Source organism: Ochotona curzoniae, unplaced genomic scaffold (assembly GCF_017591425.1).
Source record: "Ochotona curzoniae isolate NIBS_2020 unplaced genomic scaffold, NIBS_Ocur_1.0 contig_883, whole genome shotgun sequence".
Classification (NCBI taxonomy): Eukaryota; Metazoa; Chordata; class Mammalia; order Lagomorpha; family Ochotonidae; genus Ochotona; species Ochotona curzoniae.
The window spans coordinates 45042712-45054653 of record NW_024466599.1 but is presented as its reverse complement, the minus strand read 5'-3'; the positions used below and the strand labels follow the sequence as shown (position 1 = coordinate 45054653).

Genomic DNA, 11942 nt, shown 5'->3' with positions numbered 1-11942 from the left:
TTTTGTCTCTTAACTTTCTTTAAAATTCCCTTTGCAGTGTAGAAGCTTCTTATCTTGATACAGGCCCCTTTGTCTGTCTTTGCTTTAATTCCTTGTGTTTTGGGGGTCTTTTCTAAGAAGCCTTTGCCTATATCAATGCCTTGCTGAGTTTCCCTGATGTGTAGTAGATTTAGATCATTGATCCATTTTTGTTGATTTACTCATAAGGTGTAAGGTAGGATATCTGCTATTTACTTTTACATAAGTAGATCCAATTTTCCCAGCACCATTTGTTGCAAAAGCTATCCTTTCTACGGGTAATGATTTCAGGTCATTTGTCAAAGATTAATTTGCTGTAGATGTGTGGGTTAACTTATTATGTTTCTGTTCTGTTTCATTGATCTTCAAATCTATTTCTTTTTCTGCCAGTACCAGGCTGTTTTGATTATAACTGCCCTGTAGTATATCTCGAAGTCTCAAAGTCTGATGTTGTGATATATCCGGTTTTGTTTTTGTTCCTTAAGTTTGCTTTAGCTTTTCTGGTTTCTTGCATTTCCATTTGAATTTTAGTATCATTTAATTTTATATTTAAAAATATTATCATTGGTAATTTGAGTGAGAATGCATTGAATCTTTAAATCCCCTTTGGTAGTATGGACATTTTGATGATATTAATTCTTTTGATATATAAACAAGGAAGGATTTTTTCCCATATTTTTCTTTTTCACATCTTCCTTTATTTATTTCTTTAATTTTTTATATTATTTTAATTGTAGGAATCATTTACCTTCTATTTCAAGGTATTTAAGTCTTATGTATCTATTGTGAATGGAACTGATCTTACAAGTTCTCAACCATGGGAAATGTCTATGTTTACAAAGTCTATTTTTTTGTGTGTTGATTTTATATCCTGCTACCAAACTTTCTTAAGAGTTCCAATTGTCTCGTAGTGGATTCCCTTGGTTCCATTATCTACAGAATCATCTCATTCACAATCCGGATGACTTGACTTCTTCCTGTGCATCTATTTGATATCATTGTTTCACCTAATGACTCTGGCTAAAACATCCAGAACTATGTTACATAGCAATGGCAAAAGTGGACATTCTTGTCTGGTTCAAAATCATGGTGGGGATGCTTCTAATTTTTCCCTATTCAGTATGATGCTGCATGTAATTTGTCATGTATTGGTAGTACTGATGACTATGACTAGTATATACAATTTGTCTGAGGTTTTTATTATGAAAGGATGTTATATTTTTATCAAATGCTTTCTCTGCATCTATGAAGTATCATAAGATATTTATTCTTCAAGTGGCAATGTGATTATAATGTTGATTGATTTGCATATGTTGAACCATCCCTGGATATCAGCGATAAATTCAGCTTGGTCCAGGTGAATGATCTTTCTCATTTGTTTTTTGGATTCAGTAGTATTTTGTTGAGGATTTCTGAATTTATGTTCATCAGGGAAATTGGTCTATAATTCAGTTTCTTTGTTGTATCTTTTCCTGGTTTTGGAATTAAAGTGTTTCTGGGAGTTTTTGAGGATTCATTCCCTTTTAACTGTTTTCAATAGTTTGAGAATAATTGTGATTGGTTATTTAAAACATGGTAGAGTTCAGCAGTTAAGCCATCTGGTCATGAGCTTTTCTTTGTTATGGTGTCTATTACTGATTCAATCTGTGTCTTGGTTATTGGCCTATTTAGGTTTTGTATGTCTTCATGACTCAATTTTGGTAGATTGTATGTGTCCAGAAATCTATTACATCGACTTTTTTTTTTCTATTTCATGGCATACAGCTGTTTGTAGTAATTCCTAATGAATCTTTATATCTGTGGTATCTGTGGTAACATGCACTTTTTAATCTTCAGTTATGTTGACCTGGGTCTTCTCTATTTGTAACATTGAAGTTTAATTTCCATTGACTTTGAATTAATTGTAAGTGGAATCATATTACTATACTATATTACTACACTATTCCTTTACATGTCTATGTTTATTCTCATCATTAAAGCAAGATCTCCATCGCTGTGAGTTCCTTAGTCAAGAGTTCAATCAACTATGGGGTTCAAGGGAGGTGCACTCAATATTGAATTATTCCCCAAACGATATAGTACAACACATATTTACATAGTTTCAATACTCTGTTACATAATATAAGTGATCTAAAGACTTTTAAGTATACAGGAGAAAATATGTAGTTTACATACAAACATTGCTCCATATAGTAGGTGACATTTGAGCACCTAAGGATATTGATATCCAGGGCTATTATGTTACAACAAAAAATGTGTTGGAGAATCTGTTTGGGATGTAATGAATCTAAATACCAATTTGGAGAAAAGTGGTATTCTTATGATCATGAGTTTTCCCAAATATGAAAAGCACATTTCTTCTAATTACTTGAAGTTTGTTTTCTCCCAGTATCACTTCATCATTTTCTTTTCTCATGTCCTATATATCTTCTATTAGATCAGTTACAAAGAATTGATTATTTTTATACTATTCAACTTATTTTTCATTCTTATCTAAATCTTGGAGGCTACTATACAGAAATATAACTGACTGTTAAACAATATAACTGACTGTTAAAACATTTTGCTTCCTAACATACATACAACACCCAGCATGTATTCAATAATTTGATCAGTTTCTTTAGAATGTAAGACTACAATGTCTTTGATGATAAACATTTTAGTTATTTCAGGCAATGATTTTATTATTTATTTTATTATCTGTTTCTTTTACATTTTTGTGTTAAAACTTATTTATCTGAAAGGCAGAGTGAGAGGAGGAACAGAAAGAAAAGGAGAGAGAGAAATCTTTTATCCATTCCTCAACTAGTAACAATGGCAAAAGTTGAACCAGATGGAAGCCAGGAACCAGGAGCTTCATTGGAATCTCCTACGTGATTGCAGAGCCCAATCACTTGTTCTATCTTTTGCTGCTTTCCTGGGAGTGTTAGCCAGGAGCTGGATCAAAAGTGGGAGCAGCCAGGATTCCTACCAAAATGCATAAGGGATAGTGGCATTGCAGGCAGCACCTTACTGCTGAGCCACAAAACTGGGTCCTCTGTTTATACATTATTGCCCTGAAGATAGTCTTGAGTAAAAGGTACAAAGTTGAAAGCAACTTTGAATCATTCCTAATTTTGAATACTTTTTTTAGTATTTCCAAAGAACACATTAATGCTTAGTATTTTTTTTTAATTTTTTACTTACTATTTTTTTAAGTGAAGGAAGTTTCTTTTATTCTTATTTTGTTAAGATATTTACATGTTTGTGTTTAATTATAAACCCAAATGCTCTTAAACTGAACCTTATTGTATGTATTAAAAATATTGTTTATTTCTTTTATTATTGATGTTGTGAGTTATATCACCCCATTTATTAACATTAAATAAATTTTCATTTTTAGAATAAAACAAACTTGATCATGAAAACAACAATTTTAATTTTTGCCTTCATTGTTTTCTCATATTATGTGCAGAAGTTCACATCAATGTTTACATAGAAGATTTACTTGAAATTGTTCTTTTTGTAACTCATTGTCAATTTTTATGAGAAGGTTATATATGCCATATAAATTGAGTGGGAAGTGTTCCCTAATTTCATTTTTGTTTTCGTTTTTATATAAAAGGATGATGTAAAGGGGTCATGAACTTCTCCTTCATTAATTGCTCAAATCCAAGTACGACAACCATCTGGCCACAGTGTGCTTTTGTTCTGCAGATTTATAATAAAAGGTTATTTTTAACACTTATTTATGTGCAATTTTTACATTTTTTCTTAATTCTGTTTTTGTAATCTTCCCCAGGATTTGGTAATTCTATGTTGTATTTTCAGATCACTGGCATAAATCGTTTAGAATATAAATGTATGATTATTATTTGCAAGCTTGATGTCAATATCCTTTTTCTTCCCTGACTTTTTTTGTATGCTCTCTGTTGCTCTCAAGCTCATCAGTTTTATCACTAAAACTGAAAGTTACCAATTTTAGGAAGCATTTTAAAAGATTAACATTTAGTTTTGTTGTTAATTTTGCCTATATTTATTGATTTCTTCCATCAACTTTCCTAGGGTTTCATAGAGTTCTTTTTCTCCATAATTCTTTAGATTGATGCTCAGATTATTCCTAATCTTTTTCTTACATATGCATCTAAATATATAATTATCCCTCTAAATTTGTTTAGCTGCAATCTGCCTGTTGTGGTATTTTCATTATCACTCATTTCAACGAATTTTCTAATTTTCACTATAATTTCATTCTTGACTCAAAATCTATTTAGAAGTATACATCTTAATTTCTAAACATATGGGAATTTTCTAGTTATTTTTTGCTTTTGTTTTTCAGCTTCATTTTGACTACTGTGGTCAGAGAACACATTCAGCATGCCTATAATCTTTTTGAAATGCGTTTAGACATTCTATATGAATCAGCAGATGATCTATTTTGGTTAACATTTCATGTGCACGTCATAAAAATTCATATTCTGCAGATGTTGGACACAGTGTTCTATATCAATTCCATCATCTTTGTTAATTGTGTTGTTCAAATTGTATATATATTTTTATATTCTTCCTTTATTATTTATGTTTTGTCTCATTGTCAATGAAGGAAATATGTGGCTTAGTTGACTGATCCTCACCCTCAAGCTTCAGGGTCCTATATGGGCACTAGTTCATGTTCCATGTTCTACTTCACTTCCCATTCAGCTCCCTGCTGTGGCTTGGGAATGGCCCAAAGCCTTGGGAGTCTCCACCTATGAAGGAAGCCCAGAGGACGTGCCTAGCTCCTGGCTTTGGATTGGCTCAGCTCCAGTTTTTGCAGCCACTTGGGAGTGAATTTGCAGACAGAAGACATTTCTCTGTCTCTCCTTCTCTCTGCTGTTCTGGCCTTCCAATAAAAATAAGTATATCTTTTAAAAAAAATGTATCACTATGGTTGTGGATGCTTCAGGATTCTTTGTTTACAGCTTTATCAGTTGATTTTTATTTATATACATGAAGAGCTTCCATGTGATGATCCAGTGGCCTCAGCGGCTGAAGCTGAGCCAATCCAAAGCCAAGAGCCAGGAGCTTCTTCTGGGTGTCCCACGTGGGTGCAGAGTCCCAAGGTTTTGGACTGTCCTTGACTGCTTTCCCAGGCCACAAGCAGGGAGCTGGATGGGAAGTATGCCTGTCGCGACACAAACAGACACCCATATGGAATCCAGGCACGTTCAAGATGAGGACTTTGGCTGTTAGGCCAATGGGCTGGGCCCATAAAGTTTATTCTTAAATTCTCCCTTCATTTATCACACTTTGCTTTTACTTAATTTACTATTCTTAGATGCTTTAAGTTTTTTAGTAATTACAGTACAACCAAGAAATATCTAATGACAACTACAGTTTATAGATGAAGGTGCTGTGACATTTTCCTAGGCATCAAATCACTTTAAATCTGTTTATCATTTTGCTTTTTGCAAGCTACTGCTGATGTATACTTTAACCTGTGTGTGTGTGTGTAAAATCTCAAAATACATTATTAATTTTATTTTTATACTCAATATTCATTAGGTTTACCTGAATGTTTAAGTTCTGGTATTTATCTCTTACTCATATTAAATCATTTCATTTATTCTAAAGAATACACTTTGAGATTTTTAAGTGAATTGCTGCTATAAATAAGTCCTCATTTTTTTTCTGAAAATTTCTAAATGCAAAATATTTTCACTGCTATTAGATTTAACTTTTTCCAGTGTTTTGAAAGTATATTTTTAATGTTTCCTTGCTTCCATTGTTTCTACTGAGAGAGCTACTGTCAGCCAAGTTGTGAGGCTTCTTTGAAAGTAAAATACTGGGCCTGGTTTGATAGCGTAGTGGTTAAAGTCCTTGCCTTGCATGCACCAGGATCTCTTATGGGCGCCGGTTCTAATCCCAGAGGCTCCGCTTCCTATCCAACTCCCTGCTTGTGGCCTGGGAAAGCAGTGGAGGATGGCTCAAAGCCTTGGGACCCTGCACCCGCATGGGAGACCTGGAAGAGCTCCTGGCTCCTGGCTCTGGATCAGCGAGTACCGGCTATTGCGCTCACTTGGGGTGTGAATCATCAGACAGACGATCTTTCTCTCTGTCTCTCCTCAACTCTGTACTCTGCCTTTCCAATAAAAATAAATAAATCATTTTTTAAAAAAAAGAAAAGAAAATTATTTTGCTGAGCTATTTTCAACATGATCCTGTCCTTGGTCCTCAACAGTTGTAACAGGATAGTTGCATTTCTCCAAACTTTCTTTACTTGGGACTTACAGAAATTTTACAATTTTTACTTGGAAAGAAAAATAACAGAAAGAATGGGAGATAGGAGATAAAGAGAAGTCTCCCAACTGCTCGATTCCTTCCCAGATTCCACAAACGCTAGGGTTGCGCCAGCCCAAAGTCAGGGGCAAGAGACCATCCAGGTCTCCTAGGTAGATGGTTAGGCCCAGAGTACTTGAGCCATCTTGAACTGCCTTCCAGAGCACCCGTAAAGGAAGCTCAGTCAGAAGCATGGTAGTTGGCCTGGAAACAGGTACTGTGTGCTCACGCTCTTTCTCTCTCTAATATATATATATATTATATCTATTACATAGATAATAGATACATATTATTATGAATAGATATAGATAGATAGCTATATATATATACATATATATATAGATTCGTCTCCCTTTCATTAATGATATAGAGAGATTTCAAGGGTTGGAGTTGTGGTGTGGTATATTGTGTCACTCTGTGACCATGCTTTAGAGACTGGCTGCTTCACTTCTGACCTAGTTCCCTGTTAAGGGACTGAGAAACCAGTATGGGATGGCCCAAGTATTTGGGACCCTGCCACCCATATAGACAGCCAAATGAATTTCTTGGATCCTGGCTTTGTCTTGGCCTAGCACTAGCAGCCATATGGGATGTGAACCAGTGGATGGAAGAACACTCTCTCAGTCTCTCTCTCTTTCTCTATTAACTCTGCATTTCTTTTCCTCTTCGAAAAGGCTTGGAAAATGTAGGCGACATTACTGGTTCCAAATATTTAAGGAAATCTCAGTTTAATCATTAGCTGGCCAAAAAACTTACTGAGCAGAGAGCCTAAAATTTACACATGCTAAATTAAAAAGTATACAAAATTATTCAAGAAAACTAATGAAATATTTACAAAAATTATAAACAACAATATCAACAAACTCTGGGGAGGATGGGAGGGAATTTGATTTCCAAAATTGTCACATTACATTACCTAAGTGAAATACTTAATGCTTGTTTTAGCAGCATATATGCTAGGCATAAAATGACAGAGAAATTCAGTATAATTGCTGTACAAGGATGACACACAAATTCTTCAATAATTCTATATTTTTGTACTATATAGTTTGACAATTACTATACAAGGTTTTTACATACACTAAATCATGACATTTTGTATGTTCAATATGTATGATCTGTATTTAATACTGTGAAATAAAAGCAATAAATCAAATGCAATATTTGAAGAAAAATTTGCTTCAGCTTTCAACAAAATTATGAATGAAAACAAGAAATAGGACGGCAAAGTTCACAAACAGTAAAACACCCAGTTACTGGAGACTGTCCTGGTGAAGCCCAGAAACTGTACTTACTAGACTATAAATCAGCCTTTAGAAATATATTCAAATAACTAAAGAAAAGGTTGCCTAAATAGCTAAGAACAATGTCTTATTAAATGGAGAATATAAATTCCAGAAACTATAGGAAGGGATTAAATAGAAATTCTTGAGCTGAAAATGACAATAATTCTTTCCTTAAAAATTTTAAAAGAAAAAATGAAGGTCAGGGGCAGGCCATCCAGGACTGATTTATTACTTCATGATTTCATCTGCTGTAGTCTGGAGTTCCAGAATGAGAGTTCTGAAGCCAAGGTTAATATGTAAGTGGTTTATTTGTGAACAGGACCAGAGGCAAGAGAGGAAGCAGCACTGTGGATGACCTGCTACAGTGTTGTTGTCTGTCGGGAATGGATCTCAAGACTCTCTGCCAGAAAAAGGAGTCTGTGGATCTGTTGGTTCCTATCGCTCACAGTGAGGGGGACTCCTGATTCTCCTGTAAAGCACCGCTAACACTTCTGAGTGTACTCCCTTGAGAAGTTCCTACTACTGTTCCATATGAATGCAGTGGATCAGAAAGGCAGAGCTGCATTTTAACTTCACCAAGCTTTTGTTGAACAAAGCGAGTCACCTGGTAGTGGCTGGAGTAACAGAAGAATGTACAACCGACATTCCGCACAGCATCAATACACATTCATCATACTCCACCCTTGGCAGGTAGCCTCCTTCTGCACATCCCCTTGGGCTCAGAGGGTGTAGCTGTATCGTAAAAACTGTAGGCTTATGGAGCCGAAAAAGGAAAAGGAGTTTCCAAAAGGGATATGCTTACAAGGTTCAGGGTGTGGGGGAAATGCAGAGAGCGAAATCAATGATCTCTATCTCAACAGTGAAGGAAGACCTGACAGAAGAACAGAATGTCTTTATGCTTTCTGTCTTGACTTGTAGACAATAAAATACTTTGTTCATGACCACATTCAGCCAATGTTCAGCACCCTCCCTTCCCCACTTACTGCTCCAGATCTTGAATTTTTTTTTCTAAAAAAATCTCCAAATTGATAATTTACCATAACTAAACAATTTGGTTGCCCAGCAAGGCAACTAAGATTTTATGAACCCCTGAAGGTGGAAAATCTGGCCCATCAGTGTAGGAAAAGGAAATGAGAGGATGTAAGAGTGATTTGGTACTCCATATTATCTCTGTTCATACTAAACAAGTATTTGAGGTTTCAATCAACTCATGTAATGAAATGCTTCTATGTCTTAATGTCAAGTTAGTAACAAGTAAGTGGTCAACTGTGTTCATTTGTATCCCAATTTTAGTATTTTTTAAAGTCATAACAGGTGAAAACAAAACAAAATATATAGATTAGACGTACCCTGTTGTAATCACACAGCTGGGTGCTAAATCCTGTGATTCCCCTTTCCTGTGCTCTAATTCATCTTTTGTGAAAATGAAGAACAAAGATGGAGAACAGATTGAATGCAAATAAAGGAAAAGAATTAAGAGGCCAAGAAAAGACAAAAGGCTTGTACTCTGCCTTTTACAAATCAGGAATGGTCAAAGCAAACCTCAAAATTACTGACCAGTCTGGTTCCTCCTTCCATCTCATCCAAGTGACATTCATTCTAATAACAAGTTAAACTCATTACATGAATTGCACTGTTCTATTAGAATATTGTTATCCCATGTAAATGCTATTAGTTCCACAAATGAACTACTCTATGTGAAACTGCTTATAAAACTATAAAGCGCTTTACAAATGGAAGAAAAATTATAATGTCCAAGAGAGAAAAGCATTATACTAAACTGGAATCATAAAATGCTAAAGAACCCAGTGATGCAGCTCCAAATCACAACTTGGGCTTCCTTGTGTGAAAAGGTAGAGAGCCAGCGTTGTCTAGAACAATCAACAATACCCAAGCAACTCCAAAACTAACAGCTTTCCAAAATACCAACAAAATTCAACTAAACTACAACATCACAATATCCACATAAATGATATAAGTATTTTAAATTACCTACTAAACATCCCAATTATAACCTCCATCCATTCCCCCACCAACCAATAACAATCAACTCCCCCCAAACCTACATCCCAATCAACCTCACCAAATTTCCCAATATCCACATCAATCAATACATATCCTTTTTCCATTCCCATCAAATCCAAATAAATCATCCTACAACAACCAAAAACAAAGAAACCCCCACCCCATTCACCCCTCCCTCCCCCCACAAAAACTTAAACATCACAAACCCAATCCAAACCACCCCACCTCCACACAAAACCACAAACAACACCCAACCACAAACCCCTAACCACACAACCACCCCCACCCCCACCCCACATACACCCACAACATACAAACACCCACAACCCAAACACCAACACCCACAAACAAACCACCACATAAAAAAAACCCCCCCCCCCCACCAAAAAACCCCCCCCCCCCCCCACCAAAAAAAACCCCACCCATATATAAAAAACCAAAACCCCCATTAAATTAATTATTTAATAAACCACCCCAATATATTTATCTAATTCCCATATATACCCTATGTTTGTTTTCATAGGTAGGAGAATTAATTATAAATTTACACAGCTAAGTGAACAAAACAGTTTCCATTCAATGGCTCACAATCCTACTTATTTCCCAAACTTTAAACTGCTCCTGTTTTGCTTTCTGAAATAATTCTTAATTCTTCCTATTAAATGAAGACATCTGCCAGACTTTTATTCTTTCAGAGACAGAATTTCCACTAAAGTTCAAATAAGAGCTGCGGTGGGAAACTACCTTTTAACAATAATGACGGTTTTAAGAGTTTACCTGTGGATATTTTAAACATTCACTGCTTCCTCTGATAAACAGTAGCTGGTAATCGGATTATTAGCATGCAGACTTGCATATCAGTATTGTATTTTCCTAGGTAAATTTGAGACTTAGCTCTTGGGTCATAGAACTGATAAAAAAAAATGGCCAACTTTTCCATCAGACAAGAATGGACAGAGATTATCCCTTAACCTGACACAAGAAGTATTTGCTTCTCTGAAGACAGGTCTCCGCTCTTTAGAGAGATGCTTCCTGTAATGTACAGCCAGTCTTTGTGTTTTAGAGGACTCCCAGCTCATTTGAGGACAATTTTTGCCTGCTTGCTACTCTTGATCTCTGGTAGCTTTGCTTAACCACATGATCTTATTGTAATTAGTTTGTGCACTGCAACTATTCTGTGTTTTGGTTTCAGATGGGTTCACCTTTCCTGAATGATACCTCTTCTTTAAGATTTAGGGGAAAAGACTAGATGTAATTGTATTCCTCAGCTTGACCCATTTCCTTAATGAAACTTACTGTATTTCTCCAAAATTTCAGAGGTTGATTCCCTAACCCCAATGGCACTGTTTTGGAAACATATCATGTGAGAAAGGTTAAATGAGGTCACAGGCCAGGGCCCTAATCTGATTTGATTTATAAAAAGAGGTGGACACACTAAGAATGAACATGCCCTGAAATTGTTCCATATGAGGACATCAGGAGAAAGTAGCCACTCCCAAGCTGGGGAGACAGACACCAGGATACATCATTCCAGCCAACAACACCTTGATGTAGGACTTGCAGCCCAGAAAGGTAAGGGAGTGGATGACAGCTGTCAACACCACCAGCTGTTCATTTTCACAGCATAGCAGAAGAGTAAAGTTCATTTTCAAATTCCTCAGTAGGTTACAGGTTACAAAAGTCCCCACTAAGAATTTCACTCTCATCAGGGATATAGGGATACTGCAATCTAATCTAAGATTCCCCTCAATCATCCTTCAACATAGAGTTTTTAGTGTGTGTGGCCAGCATTTCCTCTTCTTGTTTAGACACTGGAGCAATGTGGAACCCAGAACAAGGCCATGATATCACACTTCACCGGGGTTGTTGATCCTTCTAGAATTAAACAAACATATGATCCACACTGAACCAATCAGAGCCTTTTTATAATTTTTTCTAACCTGAGTTAAGAAACAAAATGAACAAAAAGCAATGAACTCTTTTCCCCATAGATTTAATTATGTTTATTGGAAAGCTGAATTTACAGAGAGAAGAAGAGACAGAAAGATCTTACTCCTCAAGTGGCCACAAAGTTCAGAGCTGAGTTAATCTGAAGCCAAGAGCCAGTAACTTCTTCCCGGTCTCCCACACAGGTGCAAGGTCCCAAGCTTTGGGCCATTCTCCACTGCCTTCCTAGGTCACTAGTAGAGAGCTGGAAGGGAAGTAAGTAGCCAGGACCTGAACTGGTGCCCATATGGGATCCCGGTGTATGCAAGGCACGGACATTAGCCATTAGGCTACTGCATGAAGCCTAGGAATGAACTTTCTTGTACAGTT

General features: G+C 36.1%; 1 non-coding gene across 1 annotated transcript; it reads left to right on the top strand.

The window, feature by feature from the left end:
- The first annotated feature begins 7247 nt into the window (after positions 1-7247).
- Positions 7248-7352, top strand: LOC121165476. Its single transcript, XR_005885257.1, has one exon. It is a non-coding gene; the product is annotated as a U6 spliceosomal RNA (small nuclear RNA).
- Positions 7353-11942: the final 4590 nt, after the last annotated feature.